We start from the raw sequence: 24424 nt of genomic DNA, 5'->3' as shown, positions 1-24424 counted from the left end.
GAAGTAGAAGAGACCACAAATCAGAAAAAAAATTATACATTGCCAACCATGGCAATGTCCAACTGCAAAGCAGTGTAGTAAGGCCAGTGCTATGCAGAGAAGCAGAAGTTTTATAAAGAATTACAAAGGCTGAAGAGAAAGGCCTAGGAAGCCCCAGGTAGCCAAGGATAACTTCACACCTGTGGCGCCACGAGCCTTCCTACTGTCCTGCTTCCATCTTTCCCTGCTCTGGCTGATACCTTGCCGGGCACAATATAATCACTTCCTTCTCACCGAAAAAAAAAAAAAAAAAAGCTCCATTCAAGGGGGTGACTGGTTTAAGTTGCACTGGGATGACTGGTAGAAGCCACCAGGATGACAGGTGTTCAGCCACAATCTAAGTGAGCAGGTCCATTGCTAATGGAATGGGTTAATGGGAGCTTTATGGGGCAAGTTCATTGATACAAGACAACTACAGAAGTATTTGTAACTGCTAGCTCTCCCAATCAGCTGCCTCAGCTAGCTGTAAGAGGCTTCCAAACTCTTCTTTCGGTCTTTCCATTTCTAGCTGAAATCCAGTAAGTTTTCCTTGTTCTTCATCTAGGCCATTCACACCCTGAAGACACCTAGGATGCTTTGGAATTTCTGATAATGCTGCATGCCGGAGCCATCACACTGCAGGCAGATACCACAGCCACTGATGCATTCATTTCTTATAGGAGGACAACTATGCTGGGGGCTTACTTGTTTTTGTTTTTTCTCCCCTCCAATACTGCAGAGTTTTCTTGGTATTCCTCCCATCGCAAAGTCATTGTGGCATGGGAGAGAAGAATGGGACCAGTGGGGGAAAGCAAGCTATGGATGAAATAACATTAAATCCAATTTCTGATCACAAAGAGACAGGTAGGACAGCAGATCAACAAGCAATCTGTGAGTGAGCAAGTTTGCAGTGTTTCCAGGAGCTGAGGAATGGTAGTTAGCATGGTTGGCAACTTAACAAGCACAAAAACATGAGAGTCTGAACGAGCTTGAGGCAAAGGAAAAACAGCTACTGTTGGGGCGTTTTATTTTAAATGTGATAATAAGTAGCCATGATGATCTCCCAAATGAAATATTCAAAGAGTTCACTGTGAAGGAAAAACCCCACTGAGCTATCTTTAAAAAGTGACATGTGCCAAGCCTGGATCAAATGTGGAAGGGGCCCTGCATCGATATGGGAATGGAACGATTTGTTTTGTTTGAGCTGTACTGAAGAAAATGGAATCTAACGTTCCTCTGTATCTACCAGGCGATCTGTCAGCACAGGAAGAGCAGAGGCAAACTACTGACATTGCTGACAAAACGTTCTGTGTTTTAGTAGCAAGGAAGTAAAAACTAATATCATGCCAGCAAATGTTCTGACTTGAAATTACCAGGCTCAGAAAAGACTATCTTGGAATACTAATTATCCAACAGAAGAACAAAGATTGTCTTATTAAATACAGTGCTATATACTGAACAAATGTGAACGGAGCTAATTTAGGACTATGCCAAAGAAGCAGACAAGTAAAATCCCTCAGGCACTATTGAAGATTAACATGGCCAGCAGAGTCAGAAAATGTCCTGAAAGGAAATGAAATGGAAGAGAAGGAGAATAGATAAGTTATTAAAGAACATTGATGAGGAACTCATTGTCCTAGGCCATAAGGAAAACCCCAGTTAAGCTCCACTTGTAACGACATGTGCTTAATCACTTACACAGCACAGATACATAATCTCCACCTATTCCAGAACACTGGCTAGGAAAAGCATGCTGGAAGTTGGCCAGATCCTGAAGTTCCTGGAAAGTGTAGAATAGTTTTTATTACACACGCCATATAAATATTAAATAAGGAGAGAAGTCAGACATCATTTATGGAACTTCCCTTTGAAATTCATTTCATACAAGGATTACAAGGGTTTTACGAAAATTTCCATAGTTTCATTGGGAATTCAAAATCTCCTTAATTATTATACACAGTGGACAGAGAAGAAATGGACTGCTGTAGGAACTTCACTTTTCAAAATGATCCCTAGGGAACCCCACCTTCTACAGTTACACTGTAGAAGTTTAGTGCATTGCTGTTGCTTTTTTATATATATACACACACTATACAATCCCTTCTGGGCACACAAGAATAGCAACCCTGACAAGGAAGAACAGTTCTTGATTCCAGTGGCACAATCCTTAGGACAGTGACCCCAAGCCCTTTTCTTATAAAGGCATGTTAAGGAAATAAAGAATTGCAAGGATAAGCCCCTACCACAAGTGCCCTCCACCTAAACTTGTATTTTTCTTTTAAATGATACATTAGCCAGGGGGAAGAAAAAAAAAAAAAAAAGCACACACTTGATCACTTGATGAGGCCTGTCTTTCCCTATTCTCACTCAATGATTCAAAAGATGAGTCTTAGCGAGGGGAGAAAAAAAAAAAATCTGACCAGTAGTTAATCTTGAATAGCCCACCAACTCTTCTGGTGTATAAAACCAGACAAATCTCTCTTAACACAGTTTCATGGTTCAGAGCTACATGTGCAAAAGTCATGAAAATGAGAGTTATTCCCACTGTGGTCTAACATGACTCACTGAACTACCTTGCACACAGGGTTATCTTTTCATCTCCTTCAGCTGGTGTTACTTTAACTGCATAGGCACATGTATAGATGAGCAACAATAAGCAATTATGAAGACCTTATAGCACAGACTATTAAATGAGAATCACGGCTTCACTTCATCAGAGTAATGCTGCTTTGCTATTTAACAGCACAAAAGGATTAGAGATTTCTTCTGAATGGAACGCTGAGAAATTAAGCGCATGCAGTTGTCATTATGGTGTTTAACACTTACTAGTCTTAATCAAGGATCTGCAAATTGACTTTATGTTATTTATTATTAAGTTTAAAAAAAAAAAAAAATCAACCTGCAGGTTTATCTCATATTTTTTGGTTGATTCGATTTGGTCAAGATTCTTCCCCATATGCAGGGTAGCCTGTATCATAAATAGGATGCTTATACCAGCTTAGATATTTTATGGTACTTTAACTTCAATTATCTAGAATTAGTTTGAGAAAATATATCAGGATGAAGGTGAATAGATTATCCACTAACGAGGAGAAACTGAGAAATTTTGCTAATTACTAAGTGTTTAGGGTATGTATTCACTGCAGAGGTGTCTTATAAAATAAGCACTAGAGCTTTTCTCCTCTAATTCTCCCCCATCCATAAGCAAAACCTTTACACCCAAACTAATGATGCTTTAAACCCTGATAACAGCTTGACTGGGGCTTTCAAAAATCCATGGGATATTTTCACTCAACTTGTTGACTTGCAAAGAGGATTAAGAATAAACATTCCTACCACAATATCTTTCAAAGCCTGCTGGTCTGAATTCGCTCTGTAATGAAGACAGAAAACAGCCTTGATTTTTTTTTTTTAAAATAACAGTAATATTAAAAAATAACGAACCAGAAGCCATTAAAAACACCTCCAAACCCATAGAAGCCGTATTCCAAATGTTGAGGAGTCTCTAAACAACCCAGCCTTAGAAATATGAGGCAGAAAACAGGCAAAACTTTAACAAACACAGCATTCTCCTTAGATGAATACAGATGTATTTTCCCATAAAGTCCATTAAAATGCCAATCCAAACTTTTTTATATTACGAAGATGTGCTACAAAATACAGTCAAATGTCACAAGCTGGGTATAATCATCACAACATACTATTTCCACTGAAGATATTAATAAGTGTATTTTTTCCTCTAGACAAAATCTTTTCTTTTTAAAAAAATATAAAATATATCAAAGCACACCCGTCATTCTGCCTCCCTAAATAAAATCCTCTTAATATTTAACCTTTGTGTTTTAAAAAAAATGACACATAAGGATCTTAAAGTCATCAAAAACCCACAGCTTCCAAAATCCCAAAGCAAAACAAGCCTTCAAGATACACCAGGAGACTGAAACTAAGAAAAGGCAGCAACAAAACCTAAGGAATCTCATGTTTTTGCCAGTCAACATAGCATCAGAGTTGTATATTTGTTCACACACCAAAACTACAGAGATGGGAAAAGGCTATTGGCTAATCCCAGTTAGGCCTCTGTAGACCTAACCATGTATTTGCTTATGATTTTACATTAATGCAAGCACTATCACCAGTGATAAAGCAGTTTACTCTCAGGATGCTCACATCATCCAATTATTAGCCAATAGAGGTACATATACTCACAAGGCTTCTATTATTAATGTTTCAATATATTTTATATGAATTAGATTCACATAAAAGCCTCTTCTAAAAACTTCTCTGAGTAAATACTTTCTTTTTCTCCATCACTAGGTAAGGTTATAGATGGAAAAAACTCAGATGAAATTTCCAGAGCCCAAGTTTGCAAGGACAAAACCTCTCAATAGAGCATTCTTCTATTTGCACTGCAGCCTCTTGTACACTTAGTTTACAGTGATTATAAACTAGATAAATCCAAGGGACGAAGGAAAAAAAAATACAAAACCCTACATATTCATTTCAAAGATCTATAGAAGTGTCTTGTTTCACACCACTATTCGTGCTGGTAGCATTAACAATACTTTATGCTCATGTTTTGCTTTGGTGTCATGTTGTCATATCCACACACACAGGCAATCAGCTTGTATTGGCAGTTCAATGATATGTGCACAGGTTTCTATAATCCTGAACCTGTAGACTACAAACTAGAAAAAAATTGATTACTTTGATCACAATAGGTGAATTTACATGAATCAATTTTTGATTGTAGCACAACTGTGAAGCCAGGATCCATGAAGCGGGGCAAAGTAATGGATTAGTCACCACAGCTTGAATTAATGGTTTTGGTTCCCAGTGGCAAATCAATGTCCATCAACTCTGACTTCCTTGTCAAAAGCAGGCAGGCAGGCAACAACAGCATCTATAGCACTTAATTTACAGACCTTGTAAAATCTGAGGAGCAAGAATTGACAGAAGCATCAAATCTTACCTCAGGACAACATATAAATTATACTCTGCTCTTCTGCTCCATCTCGAAAAGCTTTGGCTAGAAGGGTAGAATAATTCAGTAGTAGTGACTGCAGATAAAAGTTCTGGGTTATCATTATCCGTTAATCACGTTTACTGGCTTTAAAATAACTAAATCATCTCTCTCTCTGATTTGGACTGATTGTTAAACAATTTTAGCCCAGTAAAATTAGGATGCACATGGACAAAAAGTTTGAATGAAAGAAACTCAGGGCTGGAGAAATCATTGCACATGCTACCTGCAGTGATGTCCAGTTATCTTAAAGAGCTTCCCAAGTAAAGAGCACCAGAAAACGAGAAATAAAGCACATACTCATAAGCCACATCTTATTTCCACATTAAGAACAGAAAAGCAAAGATATAACAAGAGCTAGAAGAAGCTTTAGGGAAAAGCTTTAAGTGCTAGATACGATGCCATATGATGTAAACGAGTCACTTGTTAGATGGTGATAGTACTTGGAGTTAGCCACCATACCAAAGCTTACCTCTGCATAACAACTCATGGCGTGTATAGTAACAGAGTGGTGCATGAACTAGAAAATTATGAAGGTCTTTTCTCTTTGGCAGTTGCTTAAGTTTATTGTGGAAAGCATCCAAAGACCTCTCTACATTTTGTGGAAAGCAAGAGGAACAGAGCTCAGTATTAAAGAAAAGTCAGTGAATGCACTGAAGGGTGCGAATTTGGGAACTGCCCCAAATGGAAAAGGACTAAATCCTGCAAAGTTTCCAGCAGTCCCCTTCTCACGCTAAGAAGTTTGCCAATGCACTTGACAAGTTTCTTCTCACATCAGCACCACAGACCACTACCACCAAGTGTCCCTGAGCATCGGCATCCTCACACACTCATTTAACACACGCATCACCACTCCGACCTGGGCAAGCGGCCCGAACAATCTTCTCCTTGGGTATAACTAATTCCCAGTGCTGGGTTTCTCTTCTGAATTACAAAAGCAACAGAATATGGAACTGCCCTACAGTCAAGCTAAGGCAGAAACAGGAAGAACTACAGAAACAGTCACTTTTTTTCCCAGAATTCCTATTGAGATGCAAGAAATATTAAAATACTAAAATTAAAAATATTAAATAATTAAAATGAAAAATATTAAAAACATTCTTTATCCAAATAAAGCTAGAAGTAACACTACTAGAAAAAAATGCTGAAATAAATTTGAATAGGTAACTAAGGGAAAATATCAGGTCCTACTCAGTTCAAAAATAAGCCAATAGAAAAATCTGAATTTGCTTTGAGAATGACTAACTCAAATACACAAACTTCAAACTTAAACTGTTCCTACCTATAGTGTCTAACAAGTCCTTGAAATGACTGAGTTTACAACATGCTGAACTTGGAACACCACATCTGCAACAATGGAAACCAAAGTGCAATGACTACAGAGGATTTTTAACTCTGCTAGAAAACTTATAGACCCGAAGGCAAAGTAATTTAAGTAAAGTAATGCTGTAAGAGTAATGTGAGCAGAGTTGTTCTGGTAGAGAATATGCCGTTCTTGCCACATAAATACATTTCTATTTGTATGAAATTTCTACTGAACTCAATGAGATACATACAAAAACAATATAAAGGAATTTTCAGGAAGGTGGTCAAACCTGTCCCTTTTTTTTTTTTTTTTTTAAAAAAAAAAAAGGAAGATTTCCTTCCTCCAATTCTCTACAGATTAGCAGCAGCAAATGTAACTGCTCTCCTCTTTCATCTTTCTACTTCAACCTTTAAAATCTCTTGGATCCTTCACGCAAACAGCTTTTCTTCCTATTCCCATAACAACAGTATAAAGTGTGCCTTAGGCAGCCATCACTTCCAAGTTGAAAGTTTATCAGCAGAGAAACACTTGAGCTGGCAACAATGAGTAGCAGGTATAACGAGATACACGCTGCTGCATCTTCTCCACTGCAGAAAGCCGCAGCTCTGCGAGACGGAGCGAACTCCGCCCGGATGGACCTTGGCTCAGACGCGAGCGAGGAGGCAGAGGCGGCCGTCGCGGAGGGCACACAGTCATACGGGCGTGCAAGTTCCCCCAAACAGCAACAAGAGCGTTCTTGCAGTGCGATCTCACGCGAGTGGTCTGGGGGTGCCCCCGCCCCTATCGGGGCAGCCTGTGCGTGGCAAGAGCACCGCACTGAGTGATGCAACACAGTAACGGGCCCCTCTTCACTGAGCAGTCCTGCCCTTGGACTTGGCTCAACACCATCACGTACCACTGTGTTTTAACTCTAAAGCTCAAAAAGACAAACAACTATCCTTTTTGTTTCGGTTTTTACTAGTCAAAATAACCTTACTCTGAAAGACTGAGACCATCTCATCACCTGCTCCACACAGCAGCAAAGAACGATAGAGACTGTCTGTAGGGCTTAGGATGGTGTTCACTCATCTTCACAGAATCTCTGTTAATTTTTTTTGCCTAATCATGCCATGGGAACTCAGCATGGATGTCATGTGTGATGAAAAGCAGTTATTAAAGTGCCTAACTGGCATTTTTACAGAATGCTTCCTGCTCTTTACACCTGTTTCTATTCTTCTGGTTTAGCCCATTATGGTTTATTGGGTCTATATTGTCTACTGCAAATAATCTAATTTTACTATTTCCCCTCAAATATGCCCCAGGCTATTGTCATACAGCACACTCATTTTTCTTCTAGGCTATACTAATTCTGGTTCTCTTGATTATAATAGTGTGACCCACAGTTCGTTGCTAGGTGGATTTCACTACCACGTGCCTTTCTGATCAACCTCTGCTCATACAGCACGTCACTTCAAGCCTCCTTAAGAGCTCTCTGCTCCAAATGTTCCAGTCCTAACAGTAAGGTACATTATGGTTATATATGTAATAAACATTAAAGCATAAAACATTATAACATAACACACAAATTCTGAAAAACGTTACATGTGCTAGAACGGCTCACGGAGTAAAGGCAGAATTCCTGCAACGCACCTATGGTCTCATCTATTTTCTCTGTAACAAATCAAACACTTTTAATCTTTGAAAACAACCAAAGAGCTGAGAAAAACTAACACGCTTCTTTGCTCTGTAACAGTGCCATGATTTAGGCTGACAGCCTACAATGAAATCCAGGCAATTTCCACAGTGAGACTCGGGACTGGAACCTCTGTTCCAAGTATTTTGACAGTGAACAGAACACGAATTAGGAACTTCCAGGAGAAATGCCTTTGGACTGATGCACATTAGGTTAGCAACAAGAACAACAAAAAAACCATGCACCTAAGCCCACCTGAAGAATTTGCCCCTGTTCCACTATGCTCAGCACCTAAATTTGGTTTAAAAGTTAGAAAGTACTTAAAATTACGATACTTAAGATAAGCACGTGCTTAAGTACCCTGCTAACTCAGAACGACTAGGAATGATTCTTACTTACAGTAGAAGTCATCCAGGAGTCTCAGGCAGGATGCACTGTGCCACTATGCTTACACATTGGCAGAACAAAAAGGTAGGTACTCCCAGTTCCCAAATACAGTAAGAGAAACAACAAATGATAAAAAAAAGGAAGTGCAAGAAAATAAAGAGTTTAATAAGCACTTGTCTCATCTTAAAACAGTCTGATTAATCAATCAGATGATTAATTAGAAATACATCATCAACAGGACTAAAATTATTATTTATGCACAAGTGAAATAAATGTTAAATATGAACTGCATATAGGAGTTCTAGATTCCTAAAGTTAAAATCGTATGAAAAGATATTTTAAGGCAAAAATCTAAGCCAAGGTTTTTTATTTAATTAAACAAAAGAAAACAACACGACAACCTACACTACAACAATTATGGGACTGCAATATTTGTAAAAATCAACCATACATCTCTTAACACAATCTGGAAGGTTTGCCTGCCAGAAACCAGCACTCCTCTAAATAGTCAAAACATTCTCAGAAAGGATGAGAGAATTGTGCAAACAGAATTAATTTATTGTTAATGATATAGAAGGCTCGATATTTCACCAATGCAAGTGAATGTGCCAATAACGTGTTTGTACATACTAGTTTCAGATAGCACGCATAGCTGTAGTAGCTGTAGAACATGACTGTTTCTATGCCATCATCAGAACCTATTTTATCACTAGCATTGACATTGTTAATAAATCAAAGCAAGTCAAGGTCAGACCAGATGGCCCTTTTGACCTTAATAAATAAATAAATAAAGCTAAAAATGCCAAGTTTTCTTATGTAAAGATGATTTGAGGTGAATCTCTGGTTTGTCTGTTCTGCTTCTCTCTTTGCGGAGCAGACAGAGTAAGCCGAAGCAGCACAAGCACGCCTACCTTGCAAGTACAGAGGTATATTCAGGCCAGCTCGTCAAACGGCAGCATAGCATCAGCCTGCAGAGCAGCTGCCCCGTAGCCTGGGTGATGCGCCCTACAGAAGCAGCAGTCCGACAAGCTAGCAAGTCTCGCAAAGGCCACTGCCTGAGAACTTACTAACTCTTAACTCCATCGTTTCAAGGAACACCTTGCTCTGTTACTACATGTGCTTGACAGCACATAACCAGAATTTCCTGTAATATCCACCACAGTTTTCATGGTGATATCTTATTATAGCCCTAAGAATAGATCTGTCACTATTTTAATATTTTATCATAACAATTAAAATACAGTAAAAGCATGTGGCTATAGTCTATGATAGGAAACATAAAAACCTTCTGAAGATGACTTCTCAGTAAGTCATCTACTCCATCGCCAGTGCAACGGGGGAAAGGGGAGTTCAAGAATAAATAGGCAACTCCTGACAGATACTTATTTAAACTCCCCCCAAGAAAAGACTCTCTTAAGGACCTTTTACCATATACCTAGCTGTAGCTTCTACCGTTCCACTATTTCTACAGTGGAAAACACGTATTTTAAAAGTTTTCATTAAATCTTCCTTCCTACAATTAAAGCTGATTACTTCTTATCCTACCCTTAGGAGATATAGAAAAAAAAACCCCAAAACCACAATTGTTTTCATAACATACTTTAAAGATTAGGTATTTGTTATTGTGGTCTCCTGTAGCCTTATTTTTTCTAAAGCAAAAGAATTTAATTTCCTCAAGCTTCCCTCAGAGGTCGCATTTTCTGAACTTATTCTAATTTCTACTGCTTTTCCTTTCGTATTTCTATCACTGAGTAACTCCCCCTTAATCTCAGGACTTCACCCACATTCTAGCTGATGTATCAACAATCCCAAGAAGAGAGAGAGAGAGAGAGGAAAAAAAAGACATTCCAAATTGAAATTAGCTTTTCTTTTCTTTTTTTTTCCTTTTCTTTTTTCATAACAGCATTGTACTGCTGCCACATATTCCACATATTCATTTATGGTATGCTACAACCACTAGATCTGGTCTTGCTGACCAGCTGCCAGGCCAAATATTCTCTATTAATTATTTGTGGGTTACCTTCTTTCTTTGCACTTACCTATGTTTGATGCTTGAGCCCGCTTCTCCATTTTGAGATCACTTTGAACTTTGATTTTAGCTTCCAAAATCTCTGAGAGACAGCATCCCATCCCAGCCCACTATGACCCTCTATTTTTATGGCTATTCAGCTCTATCAACAAAGTGTACACTGAAGTAACATAACAGCAAGGCAAAGCTCAGGAGACTCTGACAGAGATAAGCCTGAGAGACTTTGAACAACTGAGGAGCAACACCAAAAATTTTGCTATACTTTCCCTTCCCCCTTACATAGAAAATCCTTAATTCTGCCTGTTGAGTAAGAAGCTAAGTCCACTAGTTATCAGAGGAACTGACTACTCAGCTGCTGCTTTTTCTTGCTTAGAGCAGCAGGAGCAGACACACAGGTGATGCAAATTGCAAAAGTCCTCAGAGCCGTGATGGGGGCCACCTGAAAGTCTGCCATGGACCTGCTCTTCTTAACAGCCAGGAAACTCTTCTACTCCCCACTTCCAAAACACGTAAAAATTAAACTTAACCTCAGAATTCGTCTTGATTGGTTTCATGTTGGTGCTCTTTTCTTTTCACTAATTTTGTAGCCACTCAGGAGAACTGCTGCTACAAAAACAAACAACCTCTTCTGAAATGTACTGATTCCTGTGGGAGTTACAAGTGTAAGGGCAAAGACTGGCCTACTCTGTATAGCTATTCCAAGCAGTTTTGTTAGCATAGTGTGAATTTTTAAAAAAGCACATATCACCAAACTTAACAATTTACAGACTGGTTATTCTCCCCTCGTTTACACTAGAATGACCTCTGGTTTCTGTGCAGCACAGTATATTGCCCTTTGAAACCCAAACACATTTTTAAAGTTAATTTAAGCCACTGAAAGCACTGGACTGACACCCCCTGAACCTGGATCCTGTTTATCTGCAAAAGGAATGCACAGGAACTAGACATCCACAAATCCACGGGCCCAGATGGGATGCACCCACATGTATTGAGGGAGCTGGTGGATGTTGTTGCCAGGCCACTCTCCATCATCTTTGAAAAGTCATGGAGAACTGGAGAGGTGCCTGAGGACTGGAAGAAAGCCAGTGTCACTCCAGTCTTCAAGAAGGGCAAGAAGGAGGACCCAGGCAACTATAGGCTGGTCAGCCTCACCTCCACCCCCGGAAAGGTTATGGAACAGCTCATTCTGGATGTCATCTCCAGACATATGGATGAAAAGAAGGTGATCAGGAGTAGCCAGCATGGATTCACCAAGGGAAAATCCTGCTTAACCAATCTGATAGCCTTCTACGATGAAATGAGTGGCTGGGTAGATGAGGGGAGAGCAGTGGATGTTGTGTACCTTGACTTCAGCAAGGCTTTTGACACTGTCTCCCATAACATCCTCCTAGATAAGCTCAGGAAGTGTGGGTTAGACGAGTGGGCAGTGAGGTGGATTGAGAACTGGCTGAAAGGCAGAGCTCACAGGGTCGTCATCAGTGGCATGGAGTCTAGTTGGAGGCCTGTGGCTAGTGGTGTCTCCCAGGGCTCAGTACTGGGTCCCATCCTGTTCAACTTCTTCATCAATGACCTGGGTGAGGGGACAGAGTGCATCCTCAGCAAGTTTGCTGGTGATACCCAGCTGGGAGGAGTGGTTGACGCACCTGAGGGCTCTGCTGCCATTCAGAGACACCTGGACAGGCTGGAGTGGTGGGCAGAGAGGAACCTCCTGAGGTTCAACAAAGGCAAGTGCAGAGTCCTGCACTAGGGAAAAATAACCCCAGGCACCAGTACAAGCTGGGGGCTGACCTGCTGGAGAGCAGCTCTGCAGAGAAGGACCTGGGAGTGCTGGTGGGTGACAAGCTGACCATGAGCCAGCAATGTGGCCTTGTGGCCAAGAAGGCCAATGGCATCCTGGGGTGCCTTAGGAACAGCGTTGCCAGCAGGTCGAGGGAGGTGATCCTGGCCCTCTACTCAGCCCTGGTGAGGCCTCATCTCGAGTACTGCGTCCAGTTCTGGGCTCCTCAGGACAAGAGAGACATGGAGCTACTGGAGAGAGTCCAGCATAGGGCTACAAAGATGATCAGAGGGCTGGAGCACCTGCCCTCTGAGGAACGGCTGCAAGAGCTGGGCCTCTTCAGCCTGGGGAAGAGAAGACTGAGGGGGGATCTTATCAATGTGTGTAAGTACCTGAAGGGAGGGTGTCAGGGGGATGGGGGCTAAACTCTTTTCAATTGTCCCATGTGACAGGACAAGAGGGAAAGGGCAGAAACTGAACCACAGGAAGTTCTGCCTGAACGCGAGGGGGAATTTCTTCCCTGTGAGAGTGACTGAGCACTGGACTGGGTTGCCCAGAGAGGTGGTGGAGTCTCCTTCTCTGGAGATCTTCAAGGCCTGCCTGGATGCAACCCTGTCTACCATGCAGTAGGTGACCCTGCTGAGCAGGGAGGTTGGACTAGATGATCTCCAGAAGTCCCTGCCAACCTTACTGATTCTATGATTCTATGATCTCATCAGAGGTTACTTTGGCTCCCGGGGTCTCCGTTAGCCTCCTCTTCACTCTCGCGTCTTATGTAAAGGCTGCCAAGCAGGATACCCTCTTCTGCTTTTGAAGAGCCTGACTGAACTTCTACCCTCATTTTATATCTGCTGCCAAAGAACCTTCCAGTTTAAATCTCTTTTACTGTTTAAAAATGTTAAAAGACTGCTAATCTGCATGGAGAGCTGCATGGCTACGGTCAACTCCCAAACTACCCACTTCTCACAGTCTAGTTAAACAGAATTCTTTTGCGTAAAAAAAAGGTCTCTGTATGGATAACAAAAGAGACGATTAAGCACACCCAAGCCACAGATGTATGCTATCATGTAGATATTAATTAGGTTCACTTTCAATGACATAATATACTTTCACTGTTGTTGGCTTAAGACATTGTCGCAGCTCCTTTGCTTGGTCTGCTTTGGCCTTCATATTTCTAGCTCAAAAGAATGTAATTTCCTCAAGCTTTCCTCAAAGGCTGCATTTTCTGAAATTCTTCTCATTTCTGTTTTTTCCTTTCATATTTTTCCCATTTGTGTCTTTCAGTATTGTGAAATTGTGTGTAATTCCTTCTCTTGGGCATTATAAATTCACAGATGTTACTAGTGATGACCAACTTCACCATAATTTTTTTCCTAACTAACTGGAATAACCTACAGAACTCTGCATAGCTATCAAAGTGAGACTGCTGACAGTGTTAGCCCAAACATAATTAAGAGATTGTTTACTTAAGTGCTGAACTACGGGAGTAATTTTACCTGCACAAGAGCTACAAACTGGTCCATTTCAATAGGAACACATTTATTGTACTTCATCTGTTATTCTCATTACCAACCATATGGCTAAAGACAAAGCACACTTGGTTAATGACAAAGCTCTAAACAGAAATTTTCTGTTTCTGACTCCAGAGCATGGATCCACAGGCCATTCTAAGGGACAAGCGGAAAACTGAGTATTGCTTTGCCATCCCTGCATCACACCTTCGAAAAGGCTCTTGCACTATGACTGCAAACTTTTCGTTATTATGTAGCCCTGTGAATTACACACGGACGGGTTGGGATACAGTGCTTGTGATAACACATCCAATCAAGTTTTATTCTTTCATCTGTTCTTTAAAAATGGGATAGCAAAGCAACTATACTATGCTATATTCATTTAACAGATCTACTGCAAAAGAAAAACTGAGGTAAATTGTTCATTGCTGTTCCTCACACAGCAGATCCCCTATTGACAGAGTTTAGCAAAAATGCTATACTCGGATACCAGGAGAGAGAGAGAGTGCACATCCTAAATTTATTCCTCTCTCAAAAAGAAAAGAAACTTCAGAGGTTTTCCACTAAATGCAACATGGGGAATAGCACTGGTGTCAGTAATCATTAGAGAAAGAATTAACCTTTAAATATATTTATTCTGTGCAGCAGCTGATATTAGGAATATAGTGAATATATTTTATTCTTTTCTATGTCAAAACTGAAATTAATTTAATGTATAGACATATTTTTATGTAACATTGTTTTAAGCTCTTAACTATGTATTTCCAAACTTTTAAAGCTATATGGACAAATCAAGGAAAAAATATCTATGTATTGTTGAACAGCTGGACTAAGACAGTCAAGATTTTCTTTACAAGTTTGGCTGTTGCTTTAGTATTGCAGTGAAGGATGGGGGGGGAAAACCACTGTTCCTCCTGGCAGGGCACTGGCTCCTTGTGCTAAGTGCTGCACTAGAACAGTGCAGAGTGATGTCTTCTCCCCAATCCTAAAACCAATACAAACCAGGAAAATATCAAGTGAAGGCTGAGGACTATAATGACAAGGATATATTGGTTTGAAGTTACTACAACGGTATAGATAAAATTACCAGTGACTGATCATTTCACGTCAGAATTGAATAAAAATGTCAGAACTGAACTAAAAAGTTCAGAACTGAACACAGGTAAGTCCTCCTAACTACAGGAAAGGAAGTGAGATGCTTGGTCTAAGCAAAGTAAGTCACCAGTTACCAATTTCATAGCTTTTATGGTTCCACTTGGGGAAGGTGATCCAATAAAATGTCAGTGGAGAGAACAACACCTGAAGATGCTTAGAAAGAAGCAAACAGCTGATGAAGGTAGCAACATTAGCAGGATGGAGGAGACAAGGGCGTCTGATAAGCTGCATGAGCACAGGTGTTAGGAGGACACAGATCAAGATGCAGAGGATATTAAACAAGCTTTTCTTTGATGTATGGAGGAAGCAGAATAATGGAAAAGACTTATAGAGTTCCTCAATCCAGCTAAACAGTGGGGACTGTATTTACAGAACTGACCAAAAAGGGCAAGATTTTGACAAGAAAAATGTCAGAATTGAACATAGGTAAGTCCTCCTAATCACAGCAGAGGAAGTGAGATTCTTGGTTTAAGCAAAAAACTGCATAGTTGGATATGTAGGTAGAAGAGAAAGAGGAATCAAAGGTGAAGGAGCACTGGGAACTGAGCAAATACACAGGAAAACAGCCCAATATCCAATTATACCTCTGCAGAGGGTATAGGCAGTGTCAACCAGAATTTTTCCCTCTAAAGCATTGAGGAAGTTTTACACAGGTGGAAACAGCCACCCAAGACAGGAGCAAGCCTAGGCAGAAGCAAGCCTATGGCAATGATTAGGCCAGCCACTCTCATTTGCTTTTTGCCTTCCTAAGTATGTTTACAATAGGACTGATAAAAGACAACATTGTAAAATGTACCTGCTCTTAGGTAAAGAACTCTTGTAACAAAAGAAGTGGGAACCTCCATGTTATTACTTAAGAACACTTCCAAAGCTGTCAAAACACAGGCTCTTGACCTGTAACGCTTGCTGAGAAGCACTTCACAGAACAGTACCCGTTCTCAGTAAACAAGCTTTTCATTGCAGCTGTACGGTAGTACCACTGGAGAAGAGAATATCGAAACAATTGAGAGCTTTTAAGGGCATTGCAACTGTTGTGTAAAAGAAAAACTGTAAATGGATTTCCTTGCTGCAGTATACTTTTAGAGACATATACGAAGGCAGAAAACTATTTCTCTCTGACTTTGCAATCGTTCTGTATTATTTTTCTCCCGTATACCGGGGTGGTGACCTTTTGAGATACAGCCTTACAAAAAGCACCTTCTAGAGCAGACTATCAGTCTAGAAAAGTCTTGGAGTGTGTTACCTATATAATCAATCTCATCAAGGGAAAAAAAAAAAGAGAAATTGGTTATTCTTAAGAAAGACTGAAAAAATTTATCAGCATGTGTGCACATAGATATACATACACATCTTTACAGACTCACACAGGCATACGCTTTATGTACATATTTTAAATAAAACTTAAAATTTCTACAATTCAACTTAATTCAGCTTAGTTTCTTAACACTCCTACTTTTTTTTTTCTTGTGACTAAATAAGAAAATGTTCATTTGCACAAGAACGTACAAGTGGTGATTTGGAACGCAAACTACTGTCAAAATCTTCACCATTACTTTGAGTGATGCTAGAATTTGATTCTTTCTGCAGAATTGGAGTGATTTATTCTGCCAATCATCATTACACTACAAGCTTTCATTAGGTCTTGGCATTTCAGATGCTCGAGCTTTAGCCTAAGCCATTGTGCCAACACTTGGTAATAGAAGGGGCTCTCAATGCTGAACTTGTTATTGTAAATGCACTTCAGTACACAAATAAAACAGAATCTCATCGTAGATCTTCAAAAACACCAGCTTGGGGTTCCCAATGAGTTTCTTGATGTGATGAATTATAATACAAATGTAATAAAATATAAGAACTAAATGCCACCTTAAGTTACAGCCAATTTATTGTGTGCTACAATCCTGTTAGATATGGCAAGTCAGCAGCATGTGGTAAAGTTTGCACTTTTGGAAGACCTTGGAAGAACAGTTTGCATCAGAAGCACACTGCTCAGATACTGGCGGTTTCACGATTTCATTTTTGCCCCTGTGAGACATAAGGGTGAACACATTTGAACTTATTTTAATCATCAAGTGGAGCATACTAACTATACCAGGCACATTCTCCAGCTTTTGTGTTTGTAAGAGCTCTGTCTAAATTAAGTGTTTCCAGTAGCAGAACACTCTTCAGCAGCACACAGAATTGATAACCTTTGGATGAGAAACCGAGCATGGGTGTTACTCCTTCTGCAGTACTTGGCATGTAGTGTTATCATATCAGGACCAAATTTTGTTCTGGTTAATTATGTTTTGATTGCCAGACATTCTCTCCACTGCTCCCTCACTGGACAGCACTCTGCATCCCATTTCACAGGACAATGTAACCTAACTGTATTTCTAGCTGGTTCTTGTATTTCATTCCAGAATTAGCCACACTGAAAAGCCCCTTATGTATTGGGTTACAGTCAAAGTAAAACTTGGTATTAGGTAAGTGTGAAATATTGCTGTTCTGTAGGACCACACATTTGGAATCAAGGTGAGAAAATACAGTCACACTGGAGTAACTTATCATAGGATAAATGAGCCATAAGTTTAAACACAATACAACAGGTATTGAATCTGCATGAATCTGCATGAATCTGCATAATCTGCACATATTTATATCTAAGCACAGGATGTGCCAACTTTCTTTGGCCTACTACATAGAAGACTTAAACATTCCCTAAAGCAGAAAATCTGACACAGTATAATTTGGTTGTAGTAAAAGAATTAATCTAGGCAATCCCCTGCTGTTAATTACATCCAATTTATCACAGGAGATGCAGATCCATAAAAGAGTGGGCTTACAATTCAAGTATGTGCACTTAAGCAAAAATCATACCTTGCGAGGACAGAGCGAGTTCTGCTAGGTATTTGAAGTTGCCAGACCGGTCTGATTGCCAAAGCTGGTCAGTCAAGTTGTAATTGGCTCTGATCAGTACTCCCTCATGCTGCTTCATCTGCATCCAAGTCAGCCTCAAAATAAGTGCGACAGTTGCTCTCCATGTGGAAAACCACAGAGAAAAACACTTCCAATTTGATGGCTACAATAGAATGGAAAAGAAAAAAAACACCCAATGAGTATAAGTGAAAGAAAAGCCCAACTCCCATACAGCAAGGTTTCAGTCAAACGACCACAGTGAGCATGACTGTAACTACAGGGATTACTGATGCCCACAGGGAAAATGCCCATGAGGTGGTAGGCACTTCCCCAGGTAGCCAGGCAGTCTGACCCACCTGACATCGAAGGAATTCACCATTAATGGAGCGAAAAGATATACAACACAGTACGTTTTAGCCCAGTGAAAACTTGCCCTGCCTTTCCTCCCTTCACCGCCTGTTAATTTGCTATGAGATCCCCCAAAGTATTAAAAAAGTAGAAAAAGAGCTAAATTCTCAAAGCCAACTGCTAATATCTGCTAACAAGCCACATGCTTTCACAGAGAAAGAAGTTTATGATGGCAGGTGGAAACAACTACAGCAAAGAATAAACAAACCCAGCAGCAGGTATGATTCTCCCTCTTGGCTTAATCCCTCCAAAATCAGCTGCGTCTACAAAGAGGAGATGCCAAACCACCACCAACTAGGGTCCTTCCCCTGCTCTGCAGGCACGCCAGAATCCAGCTTCTGCCTGCCAATGGCGAAACAGTGCACACAGCACCGCTACGCACATACGGCAGCAGCATCCCTCGGAGAGGCCAGCGCAGAGGGAAGGAGCCAAGGGCTGTGGCTGCATCTCCCGGAGGGCACGGCCGTGCTGCTATCGCAAAGATAAAGATTGCTCTAGCTAAAGAATGCTAATGGAGCTGTTGGCTATCATTACACCTGACTTTCTGAGTGTGGGTGTAAATAAATAGCTTAAGCCTTCCACTGTACAAAAATCTATGGTCACGACAACAGAGCGCCTATGACGGCACTTATATATACTGACTTTTGTTGAGTCATTTGCCTATAATGATGTGGCAGGGAAGCTGGAAAACACCAGAATTATTTAATGCTAATAATGAACAATAAAAAATATACTGCTTAAAATTTTGCCGCAGCAAATAGAAATAAGAAGCAATTTCATCATATTGTTTTGCTTCCTAACTTAACTTTGGATATGGAAGAGAGCCAAAGGAGAGTCATTAGACTATACTCATTTGATACACTTTTTCCTTTCTTCACCAAGGCCAATTCTGAACAATAATACTTTGTCTTTAAAAAACAGAGCAGTTAATTTTCAATCTTGATACCTGCTAGAATAAACTTTCTGAACACAAGAGATGTTGCTCCTGGCTGAGCTACTGCTTTAGTATCTTAGATATGTCAGTTACCCTATTCATCTCAATAGGAAGTTAAATCTGGGTGCAATGATGCCTTGCTAAGAGTCAGCCTCTAAATGCTTTCGGCACACAGATGCATGTAGAAAAAACATCCATTCCACTTTTCATCCATTTATGCAAAAAAATTACTCCAACTGCATAGGCAGATTGTGCTACTAAATATGCAAACAGCCAAATAAGCAAAGAATACGCAAAACAGATAAGCAAAGAATATGCACAACAGTTTGTATCAATCAACCCTGTATTTATGAACCTTTGCTCCCTTGTGTAAACCTCTTTCCTATTGAAAGGCCAAGAGCCTGAGATGCAGCTCAGGAAGAATCTAGACTCCAAGGAGTACTGTTCATGTCTGGGATGACTGCAAGTACTGTATGTTTTCTTCCCCTTACACACCCTGTTGACATTTAAGAGGATGGACTGACAATTTCACCTAGTCTTTGCCCCTGCCACTGCCTTGCCATCTCCCCTGGGTCCAGGCCCACTAGCTCTAACAAAACTCTGTCTTGCGTGACAGTAGTAGAGGTAGGAACGTTTTGGTTCCAAGCACTGAGGTATCTCTGCAGGGCCACACTAGACCACTAACCTTCAACGTCGGCAAGAATGCACGAGAGCTAAGTTTGTGGCCCTTCCTGCAGGTTGTAATTAAAAGTGTCATTCTGTCTTCTTGCACAGGATGAGTCTGACACTCTAGTGAGAGCACGAAGCACACAGATCAGCACAGGAAACTGTTTGTGCTTCTTTGTTAGAATTCCTGCTCTGTATGAATTCCAAGAATGGGTATATGCAAAGGAAAAAGCAATGAGATGTGCGTTTTATAGAAGATGAGAAGGGAACAACCATCTGTCACTTACCTAATTAGCAACTGGATGTGACTGTTGTTCCAGAGATGTATGTCTGAAAAGCCCTTTTTATTAGTGTAAGGAATGTGTGTATGTGCATTAGAGAAAGCAGTTACATCACGAAAGATTTTGGAAGAATTGGCAGTTTTCTCCTGAAAACATCTGCACTGTAAGTAAAAGTATCATATATTTGTTTAACTAGCTGGGGAGGAAGGTAATAAATAACATCCCCGCAAACATCCTTAGGAAACTTCGCATTTCCTGAGGTACAGATAGCATTTAGAGTGCAGGGTAAAGATACAGCGCAGCATGCAAGCTGGAGGGGACAGCCCAGCAGGGAAAAGCAAAGTCCAGGTGCTTTCTTCTCCTGTTCTCAGGAGCCTACGGAGCTCACTCGGCTTAGCAACGCCAGCTGCTGCGCTGGGTAGCTGTGGTATTGACCGCACAGCACGCAGCCCAGTGAGGCAGGCTCAGAGGGCTGGTACGGCTGGCAGGCACGTGATTTGTGCTCTTGCAGACAGAGCAATAAAGCAAAAACTGTTGCTATCCCAGAAAACCATTTGATATCAATGCCAGGCAAGATTTCACCTGTGGCTTTGTGACACATCTTTGTATAGCCAAAGGGGATTACAGAGGATAAAGCCATTTTACATTGACTTTTGAAGGCCCACACACATTGTGGAGGACTGAAGACACCTAGAAGCATATGGGACCCCACTATTCCAAACCAGAAGGAGAGCACTTGACCATCTATACCACCTTCCAACCTCACCTGCTCAGACTAACTGTGCCTCTGGAGGAGATATCTGTGGGAAGTGTGGGCAGCGCTCTCATGAGCAGCTGCAGTGGAGGCTTGTAGTCTTCCTTGCACCTCACATGTGAAATTAGGGAAAGGGGCATTCAGTTTGATCCAGCCCCAAACCAGCAATTTCACTGAGCAGAACTTCAAATCCCACAACTTAATACAGAAAACTTTGCAGTCAGCTGCACCTTTGCAGACAGCTGCACCTCTGGGTTTCTCCCAGGCCAGTGCAAGCAGCAAATACTGGTGTACTACAGTGCTTGCTGCAGAAGTATGAGGCAGAAAGTTACTTGCAAGAAAGCACTTGCAATGGCTCTCAGAAGGAAAACAGAAAGGCAAAAGCCAAGTGGTGGCATGGGAGTCTTCTCTTTAATTAGTTAAACAAACTGTTCAAAAAGCTTCAGGAAAATAAAGACTTCTTTTCTATTACACTTCAAGAGCTACTTTCACCCCTACTGTCTACTGTTTATTGCCCATTACACCATTCTATTACACCAACCTCAAACACAATTCAAAGCAGCCCTCAGAAAATCCCCAAACAAAATCAAGGACAAAAACCTCCCTTCTGATCCACTTCTTCCCCAGATGCATCTTGTATCGATTGCCTCAAAAAAATAGCCTTGCAAACCAACTCCAAAGCTAACAAATATAACCTACCTGCTACCAGACTTGGTTGTCCCATCAGCATGAAGACACATCAGCATTCTTTCACTGAAAAAAACTAACCATCTGCCCTCTGTAATAGGAACACCAATGTAAGTCAAGAGCACGCCTAATCAATCATGTCATACCCACTGTCGTATATAGTGAAGAAAAGGCCTCTCAAAAAAGAAAAAAGTAACTAGGACCAAAATCCATAGCAATTAAAAAATTAATCAAAACCAAACACTTTATGTTGTGCCTGGGAAATAACGGGAGGAAATAGAAATTCAAGTCACGAAGCAGGCATAAAGCAGATTTCTTGCAAGACCTGCTGCCTAATAAAAAGGTTATCACGGCTGCCCTAGCTGACTTCTCCTGTGGTTTTGGCTGTAGGCACAGTCCCCTGTGGAGCATACTGCAGCAGTTCAGCCCCCTGACCTGGAACACTGCAGCAACCTCTACATCCCACACTCAAAGGTCTTACAAGCAATACCAAATGGAGGAAAATGGACACATTCTGCAGCCACCCCTTGAGCACTGAATGAGGCCACTCATAGCTTGCTGGTCTCTGGCAGGTTTTCTCCACTCAGGAGACTGCAAACCCTCACTGCCATTTAGTCGAGCTGCTACTAGCATTCCGTCAGCTCCCTCGCTCAGCCAGCCTTCATCCAAGCATAAATCTCGTTCAGGCACTATTTAAATCCAGCTTACCATCAAAGGCAGTTCATAAGTAATTGCTCAGAATTTCAATTTACTCTGTTTACTAGGTCTGCCAAGACTACGAGGAGGCACAGGATTTGAAATGCAGTGTATTTTTATGTTCATCTGCTAACCGCTTGGCTACTTTAAAATCTTTGTTTGTGCAACAAGCTTTACAAGTACTTATCTAAAGACTAATACAGAACTACACATAGAATACACAGAATTATTTCCTCTAATATTTTCTTCAGATAATAACTGCAATCAAGAAAATACTTCCAAGAAAAATCAGCATTTGACAAGGAAAAGAATTGCTTGTGAATCATTAATAAAAGGGAGAGGATATTACTAAGAAAGAATTGCTGTCAACCCTTCTAATTATGACCATGCAAATGCTTCACAGCCCTGAAATATTTTGGATTCGTAGCAAGCCATGAGAACAATCATTCTGCCAAGACAGTTATCTGCTGAAATCTGAGACATAATTATGGTCAGTGAAACTCCTAATCCTGAAAGACCTTAGATTTAATTCTTTATGCTATCAATCTCTCTCTCTCTCAGGATTTCCTCCATGTTACATTGGCATGATTAACCGTAAGCAGGGAACAGGTCCACAGAATTACATGCCATCTGCACTGGGACAAGGAAGAATTATTCAGTGCCTTAACCTCTTGTGCACTGTGATATGAGGCAATGACAGGGGCAAAAATCAGTTTCAGACGGCGTAACAAATTCATAAAGCAGGCAGGGGACAGCAGATGCCTGAAACCCTTGAACCTCTTCCATCCGCCTTGCACGTCACAGCCAAAAAGCCGGAGCTGGACGAGTGCGCAGGTCCAGCAAGGGAACAGCAGTGGCCACGCCAACAAGGAGTGAAATTTTCTAACCATTTCACTGGCATTCATCCACTGCATGAGATGATAAACTTGGGCAAAAGCTGCTGGATACAGCTGTGCTACTGGTAAGCCAGGTCAGCTTTATGACCGGAAGATATTTCTAAGCACACATAATGCATATGGAAAGAACATTGTTTCTGGAGGAACTTGATGGCAGCAAGGACTGAACACAAGAATTGAGCTCAATTATCCAGATCTTGTTACTCAAACCCTGTAGCAGACTCACAGCTCAGCGCTGCTAATCACCAGAGGGAGGAAGAGCTATCAAGCACTCGTGTCACTGCAGGTAAACACTAAGCACTATTATAAGCTGGCACTTGACTGGTTATATTCCTGAACACCATGAGTACAAACTAGAAGCCTGAACTAGTATCTTTGATTTGCAGAAGCTGAGAATGCATGTAGACTTAAATTCTCCATCCTAGATCATTCTATGAAGTTTGGACTCTACATCATTTAGAAACTGAAATATAGCCTTTTCTGGTAACAATTATCACTTCTCTTAGATTTCACATTATAACAGAAAAAAACCTATTGTGAGGTTATCTGGCAAAATCAGCTTTGTCTGGCAGGCATGACAGAAACAGCTTCTGCAAGCCCAAGGATCCCCCTAATCCAGGTCTGAATCTAAACCTAGTTTGACCACTTAACAACCCTTGAGACGACCCCCGATTTCTGCATCATTTGTGAAAGTGCTTTTGTTTTATTCTCATAGAAACCTCCAAGATACATTGCACAAGGAGCTAAGAGTACAAGGTGTTCCTGTGATAAAGTATGTAAGAGCACACAGGTATACTCCAAACTGCTGCCATATGGTTTTATCCTAATGACAAGGAAAGAAAGAGAGGTTTGTAAGTGGAATTTAGTCCTAGCCAAACACTTCTGCAAGCCTACTTTAAAACACAACTAAATCTTAAGTGAAGGTAATTGGCTTGTCTCCATCTAGCCCTAGTGGACATTTAACAGCACTACATAAAGGATGACAGTGCACAGGGCATCTGCAGTCTCCGACTGCTGCCCTCCACCAGCACAGCAAGAAGGTGCATTCGGGTAAACTCTTCCAGAGCCTCTGCCCATATTCAGTATTATTCCAGTTGGTCTTATTATTTTTTCATCTACTAAACACCTTAGATTATTACATTTACTAATTGAAAATATCAGTTTTCAAATCCCTTGCATGTTCTAGCTAGTAGTGTAAAATACTGCATGTGGGTCTGAAATTTTATTCTAGCTCTAAAAAATCTACTAGTCTTTTCTCCTCTATTCTTTTACTGAGAGTCACAGTGTCTACAATCTGCCAAGGACTGAACTGATTTGCTATTGACAAAT

The 24424-nt window shown here is 40.8% G+C and overlaps 1 long non-coding RNA gene across 1 annotated transcript in view; it reads right to left on the bottom strand.

Moving 5' to 3' along the window:
• LOC134146125 (uncharacterized) overlaps nucleotides 1–24424 on the bottom strand; it is a 134920-nt gene that overhangs the window by 76620 nt on the left and 33876 nt on the right. The window contains exon 2 of the long non-coding RNA XR_009959782.1: nucleotides 17735–17936. This is a non-coding gene — a long non-coding RNA (uncharacterized LOC134146125). The remainder of the gene's footprint in view (nucleotides 1–17734; nucleotides 17937–24424) is intronic.

This window comes from Rhea pennata, chromosome 13, assembly GCF_028389875.1.
Source record: "Rhea pennata isolate bPtePen1 chromosome 13, bPtePen1.pri, whole genome shotgun sequence".
NCBI lineage: Eukaryota > Metazoa > Chordata > Aves > Rheiformes > Rheidae > Rhea > Rhea pennata.
This window is presented reverse-complemented; position numbering and strand designations above follow the sequence as displayed.